The 23,042-nt window shown below is 34.3% G+C and overlaps 5 long non-coding RNA genes across 7 annotated transcripts in view; 2 read left to right on the forward strand and 3 right to left on the reverse strand.

Annotated features, from left to right (window-relative positions):
* LOC135130502 (uncharacterized) overlaps window positions 1–23,042 on the forward strand; it is a 275,273-nt gene that overhangs the window by 172,131 nt on the left and 80,100 nt on the right. The gene's annotated exons all lie outside the window — the stretch shown is intronic.
* Window positions 6,352–7,615, reverse strand: LOC135130596 (uncharacterized). The gene is made up of 3 exons (XR_010280814.1): window positions 6,856–7,615; window positions 6,560–6,800; window positions 6,352–6,506 (listed from the first exon to the last, which is right to left on the reverse strand). It is a non-coding gene; the product is annotated as an uncharacterized LOC135130596 (long non-coding RNA).
* LOC135130329 (uncharacterized) lies at window positions 14,666–15,974 on the forward strand. 2 transcript variants are annotated; one of them, XR_010280733.1, is made up of 3 exons: window positions 14,666–14,953; window positions 15,063–15,644; window positions 15,693–15,974. It is a non-coding gene; the product is annotated as an uncharacterized LOC135130329 (long non-coding RNA). The 2 variants fall into 2 exon arrangements; XR_010280732.1 differs by having other exon boundaries at window positions 14,666–15,644.
* On the reverse strand, window positions 17,564–18,870 carry LOC135130330 (uncharacterized). Its single transcript, XR_010280734.1, has 3 exons — window positions 18,519–18,870; window positions 18,202–18,359; window positions 17,564–18,107 (listed from the first exon to the last, which is right to left on the reverse strand). It is a non-coding gene; the product is annotated as an uncharacterized LOC135130330 (long non-coding RNA).
* LOC135130616 (uncharacterized) lies at window positions 19,364–20,392 on the reverse strand. 2 transcript variants are annotated; one of them, XR_010280820.1, is made up of 4 exons: window positions 20,245–20,392; window positions 19,882–20,192; window positions 19,678–19,827; window positions 19,364–19,547 (listed from the first exon to the last, which is right to left on the reverse strand). It is a non-coding gene; the product is annotated as an uncharacterized LOC135130616 (long non-coding RNA). The 2 variants fall into 2 exon arrangements; XR_010280819.1 differs by having other exon boundaries at window positions 19,364–19,625.

Here is a 23,042-nt window from a genome sequence, read left to right on the forward strand (position 1 = left end):
GGACACAAAACAAAGTTGGTTTCATCTCCATTGAAGATGCGGGTTGGGTCTGATAGAATCTCTGTCAACTCTTCTTCTTCGAAATATTGATTTATATTTTGGAACCAACCTCTTATATCACTTTCTGATACTTTAGAACTAGCTGACGTTACCGGCTCAGGGGTTAATCAATCCAGATAAATGTTTCATTTGTTCATCCTTCGTTTGCATGAAATTGAATTGCTTTATGTGAAATTTGCGCTCCTGTAACGTTATCTTGTCGAAGCCTTTAAGATGTCGGCAGTTGCAGTTGTGACCAACAACATGTGACATGGCACGTATTCGCTAATTCTTCCACGAATTTTTCTTCTCTTTGTCAAAGTGTCCCCAGCTATCGCATCAGCATCACTGCTTGCATCATCGAAGGTATAACTTTCCATAATTTACACTTTCGCAATACAACAACCCACAAAGCTGATGGGTGGTACTGAAAGCTCCGTGTCATGTTGTTGACTGTTAAAGAAAAATATCGTTGCCCGTTAACTGGGCATTTGTGTTGGACTATGATCTTTTTATCATTGTACGGTTGGAGTCTGATCGCTTTTCCTAAGGATACCCTATGTTAAGCCCTACTGTAGTATTTAGCATTTCCTACAAGATGGTAGTCTTATCTCAATTTGACAAAAAAAGTGACTTTGATCGTTTTTCCCGTGTACCCTTCAAATGTGTTCTCAATTATTACCCTGGTTCGTATGTGTGCCTCATTGTAAGCTGCTTCTTGTCTGTTTCTGGTTTCTAACAGTGATGTTAATAAATATTTTTTATGGCATAGTCACTATCACCTGAAATATCTCACAATTACTTGTAATTCAATAATGTTACTTATATTATTGTACTACCCAACAGAAAACAATTTGGAAATTTATTTCTTTCAAAACGAGCTTTCAAGCCACTATTATTGAACATTGTAACATCATGCGTCGACCCAGGCCATCTGACTACTAACTTTAAAAATCTATATGAAGCGTCTGCAACGGCTTGAATATCCTTTTCGATTACGAAATACTTCTGCATCATTTCTACCTGCAAGAGAAACTAACTCATAATCCAGAAAATTATTATTATTATTTGATAATATAGAGTAGAGTTCCTTTGGAACTATATAACTCAATAGAATATCAATGTGTCTTGTATTACCATTGAAAGAACTCATCAATGCGATTCTTAAACAAATTAACATTTTCCACATCTATTATTTCCGTAGGTAACCTGTTCCAACTTTTTATTACACGAACCGGAAAAAAGTTTTTCATAATGTCGGTTTTAAATTTTGGTACGGATAGTGACAAACTATGCCCTCTTAATCTTTGGGATCCTCTAATCTGAAAAATTTGGTGACCTTCCTTTCCAAGTTTCAAGATTTTAAATGTATGTATCAAGTCCCCTCTTAGCCTACGATCTGAAAGTGTTATCAATTTCATATGTTTTAGACGTGTGTTATAACTGGGTCTTCTAGCGCCAAAGCACCATCTAGTAAACTTACGTTGCACTTTTTCATAAGTTTCAAGATCCTGAATTCTATTTGGGTACCAAACAACATTCGCAAATTCTAAAATTGGGCGAACATATGTTTTAAAAATCTTTGCCATTAAAGAAATATTCTTTTTTAAAAACGTTTTATATAAAGTGTACATTCTTAAATTAGCTTTTTTTACTTGTTTTATTATGTGATTTGTCCATGTTAGATTTCTGTGAATTTGAACTCCTAAATCATTATGTTCTGTGACTCTCGATAGACATTCACCTTGTATTTGATAATTTATGTTCGATTTATCCTTACCAATGCGAAGGACTTTACATTTAGATTTACTGAGTGGAATACCCCATTGTTGTCCCCAGTCAAAGATAACGTTAATATCATTTTGTAAAACAGATGCATTAGAAATATGATTGTACACTTTGATATCATCGGCATACATTGCACAGGAGGAAGTTATTGACTTATATATAAATGAATAACTATACTCTACTGAAATTTACCGAGTGATATAATTCTCACATGCGTGCCGTCTATATCACCTACTACTTTTGGGAACCCAGCTATCATAAAAAAGTTAAGTTGACCTGATCGTAGTTCTTCATCACTATCAGGAAATGTTATGTCCTCAGTGGATTTATGTTCCTCATTTGTACATTAGGCAGTGCAATCTCTTGAGCTAGAGTTTGTAGAAACACTCTACGGTAACTTCTTTTTCTGGATACATCCGGATACCTTGTTCGAAAAATTATATATGCGTTTAATGCGGCCATATCAATTATCTCCATGAAGATTCGCAATGGCCATCTTATTCTCGCTCGAACACAAGAATATTCTCTGGTCATATGGTCTCCGGTATCTACGGCACCTTTTGTCTTGTTGTAGTGCATGTTTATTTCAGGTTGGTTTTGGTGGTCAGCAGCAGTCTGTTCATCATGAAGCTGTGTAGAAAGCAAAAGTACAGCCCTTCTATTTTTTTGGAACGTAGGATACAAGCGTCAAATGGTCACAAAAACCAAACAAATACGACTTTTGTGGGCAAGATACGTGAGGTAAAAACTCATTGAGGACTTCACGTTTGTTTGGTCGTAGTGTTCCTGTCAACTGATGATCAAAAAGCTCTTGAGCCAAAGGAATAGATGTGAAAAAATTATCGGTAGTAACACCCCTCCATGAACCAAAATGCGGTCGTAACATATCTAAGACACAACTCTTTGCCCTTGGTTTGTCTGTGTTTGATTATTTGTCATTCCGGTGTATACTTGACTGTTTAGTACATATGCTGTCTCGAAATCGGAGCAAACCCAAATTTTTATGCCATATCGTCCAGGTTTGCTCTTTATATACATTCTGAAAGGGCATTTTCCACGAAATGTTGCCAAACGTTCATCGACTGTAACAGTTGTATTTGGCGAATAATTGTCAAGGCAGTTTTTCACAAAACTATCAGATATTTCCCGTATTGCTTCCAATTTGTCTCCACTTGCTTGCATTCTGTCTTTTCTAGTTGCTGGATTGTCAAATCGGATGAACTTGTAGATGTCCTTGAATCTGTTTCGCGATAAAACGGCAGTAAAATAAGCACTATTTTACTGTCATTTTATCGCTTGAATAAGTCATTTTCATTCCACACTTCGTCAAAACGAAGTTTCCTTCCACCATTTCTTCCACCTACAATTAGTACACCAATAAACGCTTGCAGCTCTTCCATTGTGATATCTTTTCATTCTTTCTGATTTTCCGGGTGTTCTTCATTCCACTGTGAGATATATTTTGGTCCTTGTCTGTTTGTGTGCACACGGGTTTGTATTAGCATCTCATCTGTTACAAATAGCTTGAAAGATTCTATAAATTGATGTTATCTGTAAACTAAATATTGCAGCTAGAAAAGTGTTGTTTTCTACGAAAATAAATGAAAGACATTTTACGAATAAACCTTACCTATGATTTTGCAAACCAGGTTTAGCATTGACAATATGAGTTAAACGTCTTGTGTGTTGACGAAGTTTAGAAGACCACTCAAACCCAGATTTCGATGTATAAATTCCTTCTACGGAAGCACCAGGAAAATGTATATCATCGTCTTCAGCTTTTACTTTGTCAGAAATATGAATTTCTTCTTCGCATAGAAAATTCAGCAAAGCGGTAATTACAATAGTCAAAAAATTACTGCGTATTTTTCACACTTGAGGTAACTGAGTTACCCCGCCGCACGGCCACGGAAGGGTTAAAGGATACTGTCAAGTAAGTAGATAAAAAACACATCAATTGTTTATTATTAGTTAATTTATTGTTAATAGAACTAAATATTACAAAACGAAGTTAGATTCTCGGATATCAACATGTTGTGCTACCGGCCCTTCTGAATTCTGATTAGAAGATTGTGGTCTTGCTGGATATTGCGGTTGCGATATATGATAAGACCGCAGTGACTGACTTGACGCTACTGACGGTGACGGGGAGGGTGATGAACTTGTTAAATCAAATATCATTGAAGCAGAAGACGATGTAGGTGATGCTTGCGGAGGATAGAAAACCGCTGGATGATGCGATCTTGGATCAGGCATTACCACTTCACGCGCGGCAAATGCACCCATTTCCAGCTGGAAGAGTATATTATCAATTTGATGCTTTGCTATAGATATAGCTCGATTGTTTTGATTTGAGCTTCGCATTCTGCTGGCTACGTTTTCACCATAAACTGTAAAGTCATCTTTTGTTATCACATCCTCTTGAATACTTCGCATAAATTTGTATGCTTCATCTACCCTAGCATCATTATTTCTTTTCCTTTTTCGATTTTTATGGGACGTTGGAGTCATAGGCTCAGATATCGATGAGTTATTTGCTATGAAATCATCACTTTCATGTTGTGTTTCGTCTTCCTTTCCGTCTTCGGTGAATGAAATACTTGCGTCGTTGCCGTCGTCATCGTGGTTTCCGCCTTCTGCTGTATCTTCCTATTATACATTGCAATGCATTATTATTTAATTGTATGTAATATAATGGTGCACAGTGCGATCGGGGTGGCTTTGACGTTGCACGTCCGATGTAGCCCCATTTGCATACGGTCGAGTGGAGTGAATCGGCGAGTCCGCGTACTATGCAACGCCATGGAATTGCAGGCTCTCTCCGTCACAGTTGAACATAAAAAACAAAACCACTAAGTAAGAGGAAAATAAGGTAACTAAACAAAACATTTTAACTGAACTTAGGATAGCATACCTACTTAAATACTCGCAATAAACGGTTAAACATTTTTGGATAAGAACTTGTTAAAAAAAAATAAACAGAAAATACGTGAATTCTCAATGCTGGACAAAAAAATGTTTTGCTTAAAAACTTAAGCTTGGAAAACATTTATTCCAATGTGTTACGATTAGAGATGTACCGACTGTAGGTCTGGCCGACTAACCGACTAACCGACTAGCCGATTGTTCGGCCAGTAAAAACCGACTAGTCGGCCGACTGTTCGGCTTTGCTAAAACCGGTTTATAAATGCGACAGACAGTGTGTTTTTTTTTTCTATTTCTCTGACTACCTTAAAAATTTGTTTTATTTTAAATAACTAAAGTTCCTTTGTTTTTCAAAAAATGTGTTAAATTTGTTTGGATAATTTTAACATTTAATTTTTTTTAGTAACTCAGTACAAAAATAAAGAATAAAACAATTTAGGGCCAGTTTATACAATATTTCAACTAAGATTAAGTTGATCGCGCATTTAACAAGGCCATTAGCGACGTCTGATTGGCGTCGAGTCGGTCACATGGTACTTTAATGCGGGGTTAAAAATTACATCGCAATTAAATATTTAATTGAGGTTCTGTGAACCGGGTTTAATTGTTTTATATACTATTTTAATTTTAATAAAAAAAGCCGACCGATAGGCTGTTTAGCCGACCAGTCGCCGACTGCAGCCGACGATGAAAAACGGCCGAATAGTCGGCTTATCCGACCGGTCGGCCACTAGTCGGTACTTCCCTAGTTACGATACATTGGACGTAAATTTCTCGACAACTTTAAATTGTTTGCAGAGTAATTCCATGGCGGTGCGGCAGCACCGCTTTCAAATTTCTTTAAGGAATCTTGGTTATCGAATTTTAAGACATAGTGTTTCGAACTCGAATGGGATTCAAGCTCACTGGCAGGAGCAACACTCTCATTGGAGGTAAACTTTATTGTTGAGCGTAAACAAAAAGTTGAATAAAATTTCCAAATTAAGTGTGATAAAGAAAAACTCCTAACGCAAAAGCAATTCAACTGATTAAAATATCATAATGAAGGTGAGAATCTGAGGCGCGAATGGGTTGAACTGCTGGAGCAACCAAAGCTATAGGGTTGCGGTTTCGTCAAAATAAAATATAAATAATTGCGCCTGATAAAAGTACATTCCATATAAAGGAAAAGCGGATCGCTGTGAAAACCGTAAGTGCCGCTGTATGTAAACGAAAATGTTGATGATATACTTGTTAATAATTGATTTAATATGTTCCCTGTTACTAGTTAAATTGATATAAGGAATTTCCAAAAGCCAATTGGAGTTAAGAGTTTCAAATATGTTACTAAAAGCTAAGATGTGTTAACGATGTGGTGGTTGAGGATAAAAGATTTTTTGGGTAACCGTCCGCGAATTGACCATTTCGCGTACGCCACGCAGTCCGCGAAATCAAGTTTCGCGGCCGCTACTACAGCAACGGCCGTTAAACTAAATGTCACTTTTACAAATTTCGACCCTTGAATGAAAGTAGACAGTTTCTAGAAAATTTATTTATTGTCGAATAAACAATAAAGTTTTACAAATCTTTACGATACATGTTAATGTTAATAATCTGGATTCGTAACGGTAAAAGTGCGATTTATGTCTCTATTATGTATCAGGAACAGTAACAGTAACGATCAGAACACTGTTGCCATCTTGGATGTCATCAATGGTGATTTTTGTTAACTCATCACGTCTCATGGCTCCTGATACTCCCATAATCAAAACAACCTAAATAAACAACAATAAATGGCACACTTTATAGCAACTTTGTTTATGTTTACCTTCCAAAGCAAAATAATTTTTGTCGTTAGCTTCTTCCAAAAATAACTTTATTTGGGCCTGTGTCAACACCTTTGACTGTATAACCCACTGCCTTTTTCTTCAAAAACGGGACCAATTTTAAATGCTTGGTTCCTTACGTCAATGCCTTCTTTTATGTTGAGCTGCATTTGACCACCGAATATGTACTCCATAAGCTTGAACTTTGCCTCTTCGATTTTTCTGGTACCAATTGGTAGACTGCTGAATTGACAACATTTTTTAGTTCCGGAGGAGTTCCCGGTATTGAAATACTAACTATTTATCTGTGGATACTATCATCACTCAACACCCTCTAAACAGAAAGCCAGGCAACTACATTTGTGACGTCATCGATAGTGGACCGATGATATGAATGACATTGGCAAGATTTTTAAATTGAAATTAAAATGTATCGTAGAAATTGGAATTTCCAATCATATTTACACTAACTAAAATTGGTTACTGAGTTTCCAACATGAATTACAACAAGTAAGTATGTATATTATTAAATTAACCGAACTTAACCTAAAACTTCTGTCTTTTACATTGTGTTACTGGTTTTTTTTTTTTGGTGTGTTGTCGTTTTGACGCTTTGCGTAGTTTTTCAACAATATGTTTGTAATGCATGAAACCACACTTTTCACTAACAAATCCTTACCATGCACTTCACACGAAAGTCCAGAAAAGACACTGAAGTGTTCTAGAGATGAAGCACTTAGCATCGTCACAGCGTGCTTCTGGTTTGGTTGGGAACGAAATGTTTATTCTTTTTCCAAGCACTGATTTGGACAATGTCTTGACTTGGATAACATAGGCCTCCCCTGTCGTTTGCAGTTATTACGTTGGAAAAAGTATGGACATCTTCTTCAGTCAAAAAACACGCCAGTAATTATATTTTATGCGTTTGTTGGTAGCATAGGCAGCATAGCCAGCAATATAGGTCAGTATAGGCCAAATATTGTTCTCTATATCATCTAAGTCTTCTTCAATACATGCACAGTGTTCTTTTAAAATGGGTGAAACTTCGTGGTGGCGAAAATCTTTCACGTCACATTCTGTAGATTTACAAGACATTTCTTCTGGAGAAATGGAAAAGTCTCCATAAGTATATGATTTTAAAACTACAGGTACTATGCTTTGTTGTCTCAATTTGTTTTCAGATTCAAAAACCTGTCGACCTGAAATGTGGTATTGGGATCCGGCAAGCTGGCGATATTTCCCAAATCGTATCTCTAGTTTATCGGTTTGAATTTTACCGCAGAGAAAGAACGAAAAATTTTTGGTGTTTAGGCAGTAGTTTTCCATTTTGATGAGACCATCCATGGTGAATCTGTATGAACTGGTTCAGCAAATTCATTTCGTAGTCTCTTTTCTTTCCATTGGGTTTTGACATTTACAACACTTACAAATAATATTAATAAATTCAGCCGTGTCTTCATAATTTTCAAAGGTCCTAATTCTTTTAATGCGGTAACAATATTTTGATTAAATACCTATGAAGTTATAATATGTAATATTGATACTACACAAGTAAATGTATTACTACTTGCAAGGCTAATTTAACATTTTGCCTTTCCAGTGATGACGGGTACAATGCTTTTAAAGTTAAAGTGTGTCCATATTTTAAGAGTTCTTGATCTTCTACTGCATGCATTTGGTTTAAATATTCAAAGGAAGCTGTTCGAGGTAAATCATCTTTAAAATCAGGAAAATTGAAATTTTGTGGGTTTTGATTTATCCAGTTGTTCCGAATATTTTTCAATAAGTGTACTTAGGCAATAATAAAAAAAAACAGAGGTTTGGAGTTGTCACTTGGATGCTCATAGACATTTTTTAAGTCTGGTGGGTCACAAAAAAAACTCATTGCTTTCTTATTGACACTATGATTATCAGAAACTACTTTTATTACTTGAAAACGTATTTTGTCCAATTGCATAACAATTTTTCTTATATAACCATGAAGATTGGAGGCTTTGATAGTCTTTACAGGCAAAATGTGAGCAACATCCTTATACTTAATTAGAAAGCAAACTGTTTATCCTAAACACATAGGCACTGCTCGCATTTTCAGGACTATCATAGGCATTTCCCACAATGTTACCTCCTTTATAGTCAATCTCATCAATCATTAGGATGATAAGCTTATCATTTAATTCTAAATATTTATATTTAAAAGCAATATACTTCAAAAATTCTGTATCATTTTGTTCTAGGTGGGGGCGAATTATCTCCTTTTTTTAATACTGGACATACCACTGATTTCGTCCAAATTAATGGTAGATGTGTTTTCTTTGAAATTAAATTGAATAAATGTTAGCCTTAGTTGATAGAACATTAGCACAATCTTTTAATAAAAAGTTAGGTATACCGTCAATTCCAGATGCAAGTTTATCTTTAGATTTCTTTAATACTTCAAACACTTCTCTTTCGGTGATTTCTTTAACATCAATAATTGTGTTAGTGTTAACACCTATGGAAATTTCATCGGGAGGAGTATTACTAGGTAATGTGTACACCGACTTAAAATATTCAGCAAAGCCATTTACAATATCTTCTGGAGTACTTGGATTTATATTATTATATTGCATAATTCCAGGAATTCGACTTACTCTTTTTTTCTGTTGTATGTAACTCCAAAATTTCTTGGGATCAGCATTTAATGTCAACTGCATATTATTCATGTAGTCTTTAAATGCTACTTCGGTCGCTACTATGAATTTGGCCCGACATTCTTTGAAAGATTGGTAATACTGGTCGATTTTTGTTTTTAAGACACTACAACTAAATGTAAGTGTAAAAAATTAGTGGGTACTTATCTAACAACGAGCACTTCCCCAATGGAACACAACAATGATCACTAATCACCCTCACTTTTGTGAAAAAAGGAAAAATTATGGATTAGTAATTCCGTAGAAAAGACGAAATAATGCCGGAGCGCAACCTTCACCGTGCTACACACAATATAATAATGATAAGCTTCATTTTTCTTTTAACGATGTTGTCTTCATTTTTATCCTTGATGTAGGACTCAAAATATGTTTTAAATAATCCTGTACATCATTGATGTTATTCACAATTTGGGGAAACTCAATTTTTGTACTTGGTAGTGAAGAAATTTCTGTATCTCTATAGAAAAGTCTTACAGAAAGGTTTATATCAAATTGAAGGAAGGATGTGACAGTAGGGATTGGATTTTCTTCAAAGTACACCAAGTATAGATAATTGTTTGTCTCTTTTGATTACTTCCCAATTTTGATATTCCTTAGCTTTGAATGTAAAGAATCTAGGTCAAAGAAGGTTTTCAGTTCATGGTACACTTCTTGTGATTCAAAACTAGCGGCTATCCATATATCTAATACTACTATATTGCTAACTCTTCAGAAGTAACATATAAACGGTGTTCACGAACAGAGAGAGAGAGAGAGAGAATATGTTGTTTTCTCTCTATAAGAGTACCGTGGGTCTGTGCGCATGTACACAAAATAGAAGCGAAAGTACGGAATGTCAAAACGCATCACGCTATCGACTACAAATCAAGCAAGTAGGAGTGTATGTACAGTACTGTTTAGTACCACAGAAAAACAGAGAGGTCCGATATATTGCTCTGCCGTTATGTTTTTGGACCCTTTTGAGGCCAGTTAGCAATATAGTATTTGAACTATAAAGATTGTGTAATAATAGAGATTTGAAACTTTCCTTAAATTGGGCTGCCGTTAGATTAGTTGCTCGATTTCTTTGACTTCTGATTTTGCCAAAATAGTTTTCAATAACATCTTGATTTAAACATCTAGGTAAAAAATATTTGCACCTGCCCCGTTCTATTAAAATTGTATGTAAACCCACAAAACCTTCTAACGTTGCAATCCAGTTTTTTATACACGGAGGTACTACCATTTTTCCGGCCTCATCGACGAAATACATATCACCCAAAATTTTGATAGCTTCCTTCAAAAAATGTTTATGATCAGAAGATACGCCCCCAGAAAATGGTTTTCCGCACTGTGGTTGAAAAGTACTGCCATTTACACTGTCGAAGAGTTTGTCAAAAAATTTTATAATTCGTGCTGTTCCCTTTGCCTTGTGTGTTAAACTGCATTCGGCTGTAAAATTAAATTGTAAATGAATCTGTTAATTATTTTTAAAGTTGTATTTTCTAGATTTAACCAATAGCGTAATAGTCGATGCCATTGAGTGACTCACAACTTGTGTCGCGTAGCACACCTTCATCTTTTGGATTGTTTCCGGAATTACGTGGAGATCCGTAATTTTGAGTAGAGCCCGTAATTCTCCACATGCTTGATCATTGTACATAGTAGCTACGCATCGAATATATGTTTCCAATTTACAACCAAAATTTCCTCGCTTGTTTTTCACTCTAAATTTTTAGTAAGCAGATTGTTCCTAATACATTTAATTAAATGAGGCGTGTCATATAATGGAATAATTTCGTGATTCCGTAATAAAATTCTTCTTTTAGGTTCCATCGGTTTATGTACATAACGTTGTTTCGACTCCTTTAGCAGAGAATTTATAGCTGCTTGATTTGGTTGGCCTTGATCACAAATTGTAACCAGAATTTTGAATTCACAATTTTGTATTTTTTCATCCAGAGTTTAATTATAGTTGCCAATATGTAAGATTTTGTAGACGAATAAGAAAACGCAAAGTATATTGGCTGTTGCCATTTTTTAAACAATCCGCGAATGAAAAAAACAAGAACATGATCTGCTAACTGTAAATTTTATTCAAATCCAAAATTTTGAAATCCGAAAAATGTATCCGTATATTTGTCATAGTCTATGTGGGGCATTATGGACATTTCATCAAAAATTAGTGCACATATTCTATCTTGGTTATTTAATTTCGAAGCACATTCTTCAAGATTGTCGAAAATTATTTTGTTTATACCAACGTCTACTGGAATTTTGTTCAACATAGACATAATTGTTTGACGTGAAGGCAGTGCAAAAATCTGTCTCATTTTTATATAGCATCTCCCAGACTGTTTATAAAACGTTAATGCAAATAATTTATCTTCAGTGGTAAACCTGTGACCCTTTGGTCTGACATTTCGTCTTTTTAATTGTGATAACCAAAAATTTATCGCATCCTGACTTAAAATTTTGCTTTCTAATTTTACTTCAAACGTGGAGTATAATTTCAATCGCTGGCGATACGAAGCTACCTTGATTTTGTTTCTACGGGCTGTACGCGAAATAATCCTAGAATTTGAATGTAAATTTAGTATTCGAGAAGATTCTTGATTTAAAGTTTCGTTTAGGGTTTTTCTGGAATTTTGAGATATTTACTTCAGTACAAAATTTTTGAGAATCCAATATAGAAATAGGGTTTACGGAATGGGTGTGTCTTTCGGAGTCGTTCATATTATCTGAAATTATTGTAAAAATTATCTATGGCATTCACTTGCACACAAATATTTACCATCATAATTTGAATTGTAGGAATAGCAGTATTTTTAAGTTTTTGATTGGGGCCAAAATCTGTTTCTTTAAAATGTACATCGCAAAGAAAATATCCTTTTTTATATATATATATTTTCATGGGATCTATAATAATTTGCCTAAATTTGGATTCCCTGTCCGTTCCAACCAGATTTTAAAACGCTCGTTGTATTTGAAGGGGTTGGGAAAACGATGGCGTTTAATAATTTTAGTGTTTAGACATTTCAAAACACTGCACACTCTTTGTTATCACGTATAATCACACAAATGACACTTTTATACTAGTCATAAATGATATTCGTTTTTTTTTTTCTTAAAATGGCTGTGGAAGTTGTCGCCAAGCAATTTTTGGAAAAAAAATACTTCATTGCTATCAGTGCTATCTCTTATTATGTGGCCGTACCGTAAGCGTAGACACAAACCTGGGACACGCATTACAGCCGACTTTGAATTCTATTTTACGTAGTATTATTTATGAATGCCCCCTCCAGTGTATTTACATAGAACTTACTTGTCAGCTTTGCCAAAGCCAACATCTATATTTGCCAAAAAACGATCAACTCGAAAGGTACTAAATGGAAAAGTTGGAAATGATTCAAAACTTGGCAATTATAATTCAAAAAATTTATTTCTTTATTTTAATCTCATTCTTTTTCCCCTTTTCCGTCTTTTTTCCCATTTATAGACTAGAAATTACCACAAAATGGGAAATTTCCCACAGGTTGGCAACATTGAGTTACAGCTTTCTAATCTAGAGCGCGTACACCGTGAGCGCGTATCACTTCGCAACACTTTACTATATATAATATACTTAACTGCATTACAGCGCGCGCGATTCGAGCTGTAGTTGTTAAATAGTCACAACGTATATTGGAATAATTTTTTTTTGAATTTTTTTGCGTGCATTGTCAATTTGTAAATCTTACATTATTTTAATTGTTTATCTTGTATCTATTTAATGCAATAATTGAGGTTTCAGACAATCAATTATGTCACAATTTCAACCAAAAAATATGAGTAATTTGTTACAAAGTAAGACAGTTTATCCCTTATGAATCTTGAAAGTTTTATAGAAATTACTTCATATTTTACAGTAGAATAGTATTTTGTTCTTTACCACCCAGTAACATCCTGACACACTGTTTTACACCACACGTGCACAATACGTAACGAGGCAGGGTCGTATTTAGAAATAATTGAAAAAAAAAATGAAAAACGTTTAAATGTGACAGTGACCGCGTATTCTAAATTTTATAATAAAAAATAAATTCATTCCTTTCAACTTTCAACAAAATTCGACAAATTTCCCTGACGCGTTACACAACGCCCTGACTCCCTGATATATTTTAAAATTTCTAAATTTCAAAAACATTTCCAGGTTTTCCAGAAAAGTGGCAACCCTGCATGAGTGTGTAGTTTTACTGTTATCATTCAACATTCAGTGGCAGTTCACTTACACAGTTCTGTAACATCACATAAACTAAGTATTTAAAACTACTCTTGTCAGTAACTGTTTTGTCACATGAATTTTTTACAGTGGAGTTCTGTCTAGTGATGCCCACAATGCCAGCAGAAGATCGATTCTAAGAATCATTTTTTTTTGTTTCGGGCGATTCTTAACAATCGATTTTTCTGAGAAAAAAAGATCGATTCGTAAAAATCGATTTTTTAAAATTTGTTTTATAATATTGACGTGTTTAACGAACTTCATATTTTAATATGAAGTTTCTTTTAAAAAAATACCACCTGATTAGTTGCTTTTATAATATTTATTTAGCAAAAAATAAAAAGTAAATTTCCTATACTAAACATAACAAAAATAAATTTTATATTCTTAAACATGAACAAAAATAAATTTTATATTCTTAAACATAACAAAAATAAATTTTATATTCTATAATAATTTTGTATAGAATTAAGTAACAAATGATTTTCAACTTAGAGCTTGCACGTTTCAATTATTTAAATGCCACTCGTCTTCCTCTAGAGATCCTAAAAAAAGAAGAGCGGAGAGTCTTTTACTTGCAAGTCTATTTCTCAGTTCACTTAAATTAATACCCGCTTTGCTGAAAAGTCTTTCAGACGGCACTGATGTGGCTAAAATACTTAAGTGTTTCAAAGCAATTTTTGATAAATATGGATATACATGTTTGACCGAAGTCCAAAACTTGATAGGATTTTCTGTTCTTGAACTTAAGGTTTGGTTTAAATAGTTTTTTAATTCAGAAGGTATACCTGAATTGTTACAAACTCCTTCATTTTGTTTAATGGATAATTTGTCATGAACCGCCCATAAATTTAATCCAGTACTGGTCATGTCAGTAAGTTTTTCTTGGTTTTTGTCATAATTTCGTGGTGACACTGACACTGAGTCATTTTTTTTGTGTTCATCAATTAAAACTTTTATTCTTGCAACTGCTGCTGTATCTGCTAATGGACTGTCAAAGTGTATGCGTTTAAATCTTGGGTCGAGTATAGTAGAAACTGACAGCAAATTATTTTTTTCCACGCTGGAATTATCCGAATAAAACCTTCTCGCTACCTCCTCTTTTAACTTATTCAAAATTTGTTTGACAACGTTAGTGCTAACTTCTACTTTATCTAAAGTAAGCTTTAGACCAACACCTCCTATAGATAAGGCCTGTGCACTAGTTTTGTGACGTCATCATGATGGGTCCACATGAAAATGTCAACATTCTCGAAATTACAAAAAAGCGACAAGTAATCACCATTAATAATGAAAATTTATTTCAGACATCGTTCGTTAGGCTGCATTGTACCGTTAAATGTATATTTGCACAAAAATTTGATAAAAAAACAGACATAACCTAGAATGCCACTTTTAAGAAACAGATAGTTATTAAAGATTTCTTTTAAACATGGATTGTTGCCTTAGATAGTGTTGTTTAAACGGTAAGTAGACTTTTTAGAAAAAATACAACATTCCACATACCAAACTTCTTAACTATAAACTATAAAACTAACTATAAAAATCGGAGGCTGTTTAAGTTTTTCTTTTCAGCTCGGCCATTGGGGTCTTAAAAAACTGGTCATTATGCTTTTTGCAATAATTTTTGAGTAAAATATTGCAAATTGGCCGTAATATAAAATCAACAATTTTGCCTGGGGAATGTTTGGAACATTGATGACCCAAAAACAAATTGTTGACTGATTCGCCTATGGATTTTGCTGCTAAAGTTTTTATTGTAAGGCGTTGATCAATTTCGTCTAAAAAAATTTTTTCCAAGTCTGTATCTATGCACTTCAAGACAGTCAAATATACAAACGCACAGCATGTCACCACATCTGTAGTAGGGTAACACAAGCCCCCTCTGCTACTGGCAGTTATTACACTGCTTCCAGAAAGGAGATCATCAGTTACTAAAAACACCTTACAATAACTACACTTTAACTTTTTGTTTATAGCATATGAGGCATATCCTGCAACATACACCAAAACTGGCCATGTATTGTCATCAATATCGTTTAAATCATCATCGCTCACAAGGCAATTGGTGATCAATGTAACAGATACAAGCGGATCTTCATTGGTATCCCTAAAAACTTCATCAGGTGGATCCTCAGGCGTTATTTGAAATTCGCCGTAAGTTTTTGATTTTAAGATCAGTGGCGTTATGCTTTGCATCCGTAGTTTGTTTTCAGATTCGAAAACTTGACGAATAGAAATTTTGTATTGCCCCCCTGCCATTTGCCGATATTTTCCAAACCTTTCTTCCAGTTTATCAGTCTGGATTTTTCCGCAAAGGAAGAATGTCAAATTTTTGTCAGTCAGGCAATAATTGGATAATTTAATTAATCCATCAGTGGTGGTTTCTAGCGCCCACTGTGTCTCAGGTGTTAATTTTGCTGAAGTGTTCATTTTTTTCCATCTCTGCAACCATTCTAGAAATTGTTGTAAATATTCTAAAATGTGTGTCGATGTTTTAGTTATCGGTTCTGCCAGTTCGTTGCGAAGTCTCTTCCCTTTCCACAATGTCTTTACATTTACAACATCCCACCACTTGCATATAATTCCAATAAACGTTGAAGTATCCACAAAATTGTCAAATTGTCGCTTTGGGCCTAATTCATTCAAAGCAACAACTACTGAATGATTAAACACTTGTAGTGCAAGCTTTACATTCTGGCGTTCTAATGATGATGGGAAGAGTGCCTTTAAAGACAATGTGTATCCATATTTTAATAATTTTTCGTACTCCAAAGCATGTAGTTGTTTCAGTGCATTGAATGAGGCAATTTTAAAAATTTCGTTGGTTGAGTTGGAGTCAGTTAAAAAGTTTGGATACATGATGTTTTGGTCAGGCTTTACATTCAACCAATTGTTCCTGATACATTTTAAAATGTGCACAGGGTCAATTAAAAAGAACAAAGGTCTGGCACTGTTCATGGGGTGAGGATAACAATTTGTTATACTAGGAGGTTCTGTAAAAAATGACATTGCCTTTTTATTAATGGGGTTATTATCAGACACTGCAACTATGACTTCAAATCCAATTTTTTCGAGGCCAATTACTATTTTTTTAATAATCTCGTGCAGGGCTTGAGCATGAAGTGTTTTTACTGGCAAGATGTGGGCAACGTCTTTGTAATTAGATGTTATGCTTTGTATCATAAAAACAAACGCACTAGTTGCAGCATCTAGACTGTTGTAAGCTTGACCCACAATATTGCCACCTTTGTAGTCCATGTAGGGTTTTAAATGAACTTCATCCAACATTACAGTTATTAATTTGTCTGTATCTTCTAATGTGCTAAATTTCGCGGAGATGTACTTCAAGAAACAATTTTCATTTTGTTCCGTTCGGGGGTCAGTAAAATAGGTACCACACACTCGTCGTATTGTACTAGCACATGGTAGATTTAAATGTCCACAACTTCTTAAAAATCTGTATGCATGTGGTGATATAGAATACAGTAAACCACAAAATAAAATCGTTTCCCACGTGTATCTAAATCGAGTTTTAACACCTACAGACAAAAAATTAACCTGTTCAATTAAAAATTTGATTGTGGGCTCCTTTTCTGGTAGACGGTTAATCAAAGATAGCAGAATATCATTTATTAATTGGATACTTTCGTCCACTGATTTAGAGTCATTGTTTTTGTCTACTAAAAATTGCTTTGTTTCATGTAGAATTTCTTCTATTTGATTTAAATTATCTATGGCTGCGGGAAACTTCAGTTTGATTTTCGGTAATGAATGAATTTCTGTGTCTTTGTAATATATATATAGTTTTAGCTCATTTGAAATCTTGATAGTACATTTTAAACTTGGAACGTCTGACTCTTCCAAATAAATAATATAAAGTGATTGTTGTTTCCTTATGACTTCCCAATTTCCTAAGTCAAGTTCTTGTAATTTTGTATGCAATTCTAAAATGCTTTCAAATTTCTGCTTCTTTTGAAAGTCAGCGTCACTTTCGAAACTGGCAGCAATTGCTTGCTCAACCATCTGACTTTCAAGTCGCATCTTTTTTTTATCAGGACTTTCTCGGGGGGAAGATAGGCCAGGTTTGGAAGGAGATATTCCAGGAAATTGACGGGGTACAGCATCTGCAAAATTATATTTTATATTTATATGGATTGTAATTTTATTTAAATCCCAGAAATATTCTGAAATTAATATGTTACAAATCAAGAGTAAATAATAGATGGCACCTCCATTTCCAGGCTCCGAGAATTTGTGTGTGTAGAGAGATGTTGGATGTTGAAGATGTAAAAATTTTATGTATTATTACAGATATTATAGTCAAGAAGACTGTGGATCAGTTTATAGAAGGGTTATGTATTAAATGTATGACTAATTTATTAGATTTGCAAATTACTAATCATAATGCTGATGGTACACACAATCATTGTAGCTTACTTGGGATTAAAACTTAAGTTTCACTTCTATAAATTGATCCTGTATGTAACAACTATTTTAAAACTTACCCTGCTTCAGTCGTGGATGACTTAAAGGTGCTGTAAGAAGCCGTCCAGACTTCTCATGAAAGTAAGTTGTCTCCCTTTCAATGTCTGCTTGGCTGAAATGTAATTCACACACCTAGAAGGAAATATCGATTAACTGACGATCTGTATTTTAATATGTAATTATTATGGACTACAGTAACTGTATCGTACACTAAGATAAAACTTACTCTTGAGTTAGGAGACGGTTCAAAATCTATTCTCTTCTTAATTGCGGCCAACCACTTTCTTTTTAAATCCTCTGACTTTGGAAAAGTGAATGTTGAGACTTGCGGCCCATTTTTGTAATTGCCTCGGCAATTAGGAACGCAACACTTAGTTGGCATTTCTGAAAAAGTATAAGAATTAGAAAAGTTTCGCTAAAATGATCAAAAAAGTTCAAACAATTCAAATTCAATAATATAACCTAAACTGTTGAACGTCTGGTTTCTAATAATTATGCATTATAATACCACATAAAACATGAACAGAACACATCGGTACTAACCTATCGGTTTTAAAATGACCAGCAGAGTGTTAAACTACAATAAAACAAAACAAAATTATTTTTGAGCGTTCAAAAGTAAAAACGTTAAATTGAATTGTGGCGATAGCGATTGCGACTATGGACTCATCGTGATGACGTCACACGCTGTCAATGAGTCTGTGCAACGGCCTTGTCTCTAGAAGGTGTTGTTTAGACAGTGTACTATTGGTATAACCTTACTTGAAGTGACATAATTTTGTCCTGACATTTCGACAGTCATGGCTTCAAAGGGAGCTAAAACCAATATCAACTCTTTCAAAATTGCAATGTTTTCTTGATCAATAATTTTAATATTTTGATTGTCAAAAAGGATAATGCTAATCAATGGTGCAAGCTCCAAAAATCGTTTCAACATGTAGTATGTCGAATTCCACCTAGTACTTATATCTTGAATAAGTTTCAGACAAGAACCTTCTGTTTTCCCATTCTGTATTTGATATGTTCGAAGTTTTTGGGCCGCATCATGACTTGTTTTAAAAAACGTAACAATAGCCTTCACTGAAGAAATAATATTATTGACATCTTTCAAACTGTTGGTAACAATTAAATTGGTAGTATGCGCAAAACATGGTAAATGTTTCTTACTACCAAAAAATTCATGCACAGCTTTCACCATATTTCCTGCATTGTCTGTAATAACTGTTGTTATTTTATCTTTAGAAATATTCCATTCGTGACAACAATGTAGTAAAGTAGTTCCAATATAATCGTATGTATGCTTGTTTTCTAATAAAAATACTCCTACTGTAATTGATTTTAGTTGTGTTTCTTGAAGATAATGAACAGTTAGTCCCAAAAAACTTCGATTATTCAAACTATCAGTCCATGCGTCAGTTGTTAGACAAAAATTATCCACCAACTTGAATTTGTCTTTAATTTTGGAACTTAAAACTGTATATTTTTCATCAACTTGTCTTGTAATTGTAGAACGCCCTGGAGCCTTATATAGTGGTAAAGCGACCTTTTTGAAATATTGAAATCCTTTACGTTCTGTGAAAGATAAGGGAAGGTGATCAACTGTGATCATATAAATCAAAGCATTGGTTATTTTAGCATTCATTCTTCCACCTAGCAAAAAGCATTTCATACAAAAAAATATTTTTCAGTAATTGGAACTTACCTGAAAATGAATTTATTTCATCGAAAGCTGATACTATGTCATTTTGTTTGAACTTAAGGGTAGATTTTTCGAAACTGGGCAATGCATCTATTTCACTAAGATCAGTAAGATCACAGAGAGTTACTGTTGTTGCTTCTGATAAATTTGTCTCTAAAAGTTTAATGGAATATGTAATTAGGTATTTCTCTGCATTAACCAACTTACCGCTCTTTTCGACATCATTGTGTAGTGATGATGTAGAAACATCATTCTGTAGTGACGATGTAGTAGTCTGGGTCTGATCTTGATCCTCTTTTGAACCTTTGTTATTTATCACTTTTAGACGTTTTTGACTCTTGTTTTGTGCCAATCCCATATTTAAAAATTCTGAATGTTTACGTTTCAGGTGGTTTCGTAAATTTGTAGTATTGTTATGATGCTTGTAAACATTGCTACATATTTTGCACCTTGATGAAATTGCAGTAAATTTCGTGAAATAGCATTTTACGTCAATGTGCGACTCTGACATTTCTAATCTAAAAGTAAACAAAATGCCGAACAACTTTTATAACCAAATTACAAACCTACTGTTAATGGTCAATAGTGTTAATCTTGTTTTCCAAATCCAAAGCACAATATTCACCACATATTTACATTAACGTAGAACCAGTATTCTAAATCACTTCTAAACTATGATGTATAATCACCGGATTACCCTACCGCCCTACATGCAGAATGCAGATGACTATTGACTACATGTACATGTACATCGCAATTCTTCGGTTTTTACTTTTTTGTCCTATTCACACCACGACTTAAACAAAGATGTGCCTTGCACTACAAATACATCAAACAAAGACAACGAACTCCCACTAGAAATAAATATAAGTAGAAAATGCTAGAAACTATTTGGCGCGTACATTGGCACATTTTGCCATTCTCACCTTTATGTACATCGAAATTAGGGGTGGTAATTCGATCAAATCAAACGTTTTAACGTTAACGTTCAAGTTCAGAAAAATGTTCGTAATCGCAGTAGATACCAACCGTTAATTCTAAAATTGCAAAAGTTACTAAGATGATTGTTTGAGCTGTGGTTTGAGTAAAAAAATGATTTCTTTCCACAATTTAAAAAAGCATCGATTTTCACTCAAAAAAAATCGATCCCCAGAGAATCGTGCAGATCAAATAATCGATTCATAATCGATCATTTTGTTAAAAATATAATCGAATATCGAAGAATCGAATCGAGAATGGGCATCACTAGTTCTGTCACAAACACGAACCAGTGGGGAGAGCAACAGCTGTGGGTAGTTGGGTACAATCATTACAGTACATACAATGTATCATGCTTTTCATGGAGGGGGCATTTCATGGTTTCCTCGGTTTCCTTTGCCTCTTCGCTGAGTCAAGTCGCTCAGTTTTCAATCGTCAGCAGACTAGTGTAGATAGGTATTGTCGTGCACGGGTTTTGTTGTGATGTTACTTATTGCGTTAAAACAAATCAAACGCTTGTTAAAACAACGTGAATTATCATCTCATCAACCTATAGGTTGCCCGCAAAAATTATGATTATACGACAACAACGCTACAGGTAGGATTTGGTTCTTATTTATGTTATTTCACGGAGTCCGTTCGGCGTCATTCGTAGTTTCTCACTTTCACCAAATGTTACGGAACATTCAGGATTCAGGGTCAGTCCTGGGTTGGAATGTTGCCGGATTTGTTTCACCCAATATCACAAGATGGAACATCAAAAGTACGCCAAAGCCAACTTTTGTGGCAGATATTTTTATAACAAAATTGTTATACAGCGTGTTATTGAAAGGTACGTACCAAATAAAATTGGCAATTGGTCTCGAATATGGATGCTAAAAGTTAAAAAAAGTTCAGGTAAAAGTGTTCTCCTTTTAGAGATAAAAATTATTAAAATTTATGTCCAAATTCGTTGTACGCCTTTGATAAAAAGATCATCTTTCGTTTCTATAAAAATTTGACAGGTTAGATGGCCCCATTGTCAATGTACATATTTTATTTTAATAAACAGATGAACAGAACATACAGTCTGCACGGGATACAATGCGGCATAGCTGAGGGCAACCGAAACATTCGTGTTGTACTAGTTTCGATTGCCATATCAACTACCGCTACCAACCGCGTTCGGCGTAAAGTACTAGATGACAGGGCTACCAACTTGACTTTTTATCGAGTGGTTCCGTAGAAATGACCGCTACTGTACTAAAATAAATAAATGTTACCTATTTATTTTTCAGTAGTGTCTAAAAAGGTTGGATAAGGGTTAATTTTTCCCTTACAATTTTGATAACACAAAATAAGCTTTTCAATAACACCCTGTATAAAGTCTATTTGTTATAAGAATTCCATAGTCTTGTAAAACCGTAACAAGTAATAATTCTCAACCGTTACTATTTTTGTCTCACTTTCTCTCATTGCGGTTGAGATGATACGTATTGCCTAGCATTTTATGGGCGGTCCTAAACATCTACCGGAAGGTGCGTACAAAGCAGAAGTTCTCAAACAAGATGTTTAATGAAACAGATGAAATGTAAATTTTGAGTTAGTGTTATGTTTAATTTTCAGAATACCTCACTAATGGGAAAACGCATTAAGATTGTGCAACTGTACGGTGGAAACTGTTTATTCGATTTTGCATTTTCCCTGCAACAAAACATAACAGTTTGAGAACCTGTGTCAAATTTCGGGTTTCACTCCGACAGGCGGAACTATGTGTTTTCTCTCTCGCACATCCGCTTAAGTTAAAATGAGATAGCGTTTTGTTGTTCTTGTTTCTCACAACATAACCCAAAGTACCGGTGGTTGAAAAAAGAGAGAATGAGTTTTACGATATCCTGGAAAAATTATAACAAATGAAGTATACATTAATATTGTTTTAAATGCAGTTATAGTGGCGAACAAAATAAAGTAGGACACTTTGCTTTCCCCAGTGTAACTTTCAAATTTTTATGGACGTTTAAATGCCATTTTGAGCGGATACCTATTCACTTGAATCCAGTTTACCTACACAACTAATTTTTTTGAAAAAATCTTTTCAAGAGGTGCGCTACTTTATTTTGGCCACCACTGTATTTCATACTATAAATTTACTTTTTTATTAATACACAAAGTCATTGTTCTCTTGAATTCATCACCCGTATCTTTATAACTTTTCACTTTTCTAGTTTATAAAATAAATAAAAATGTCAAGAAAAATTTCAAACTATCATAAAATATGAATGAAAAAAAAAAAAAAACAAGACGTGAAACAACAAACATAAATAATCATTTTTTAATGCGAGTTATAACACGTTTTACTAAATCTACTTGATTATCTACCAATAACAGATTTAAATACAGCCCTCTTCAAT

This window comes from Zophobas morio, unplaced genomic scaffold, assembly GCF_036711695.1.
Source record: "Zophobas morio isolate AGI-343-1 ecotype UQ-CSIRO unplaced genomic scaffold, CSIRO_AGI_Zmor_V1 ptg000017l, whole genome shotgun sequence".
Taxonomy (NCBI): Eukaryota; Metazoa; Arthropoda; class Insecta; order Coleoptera; family Tenebrionidae; genus Zophobas; species Zophobas morio.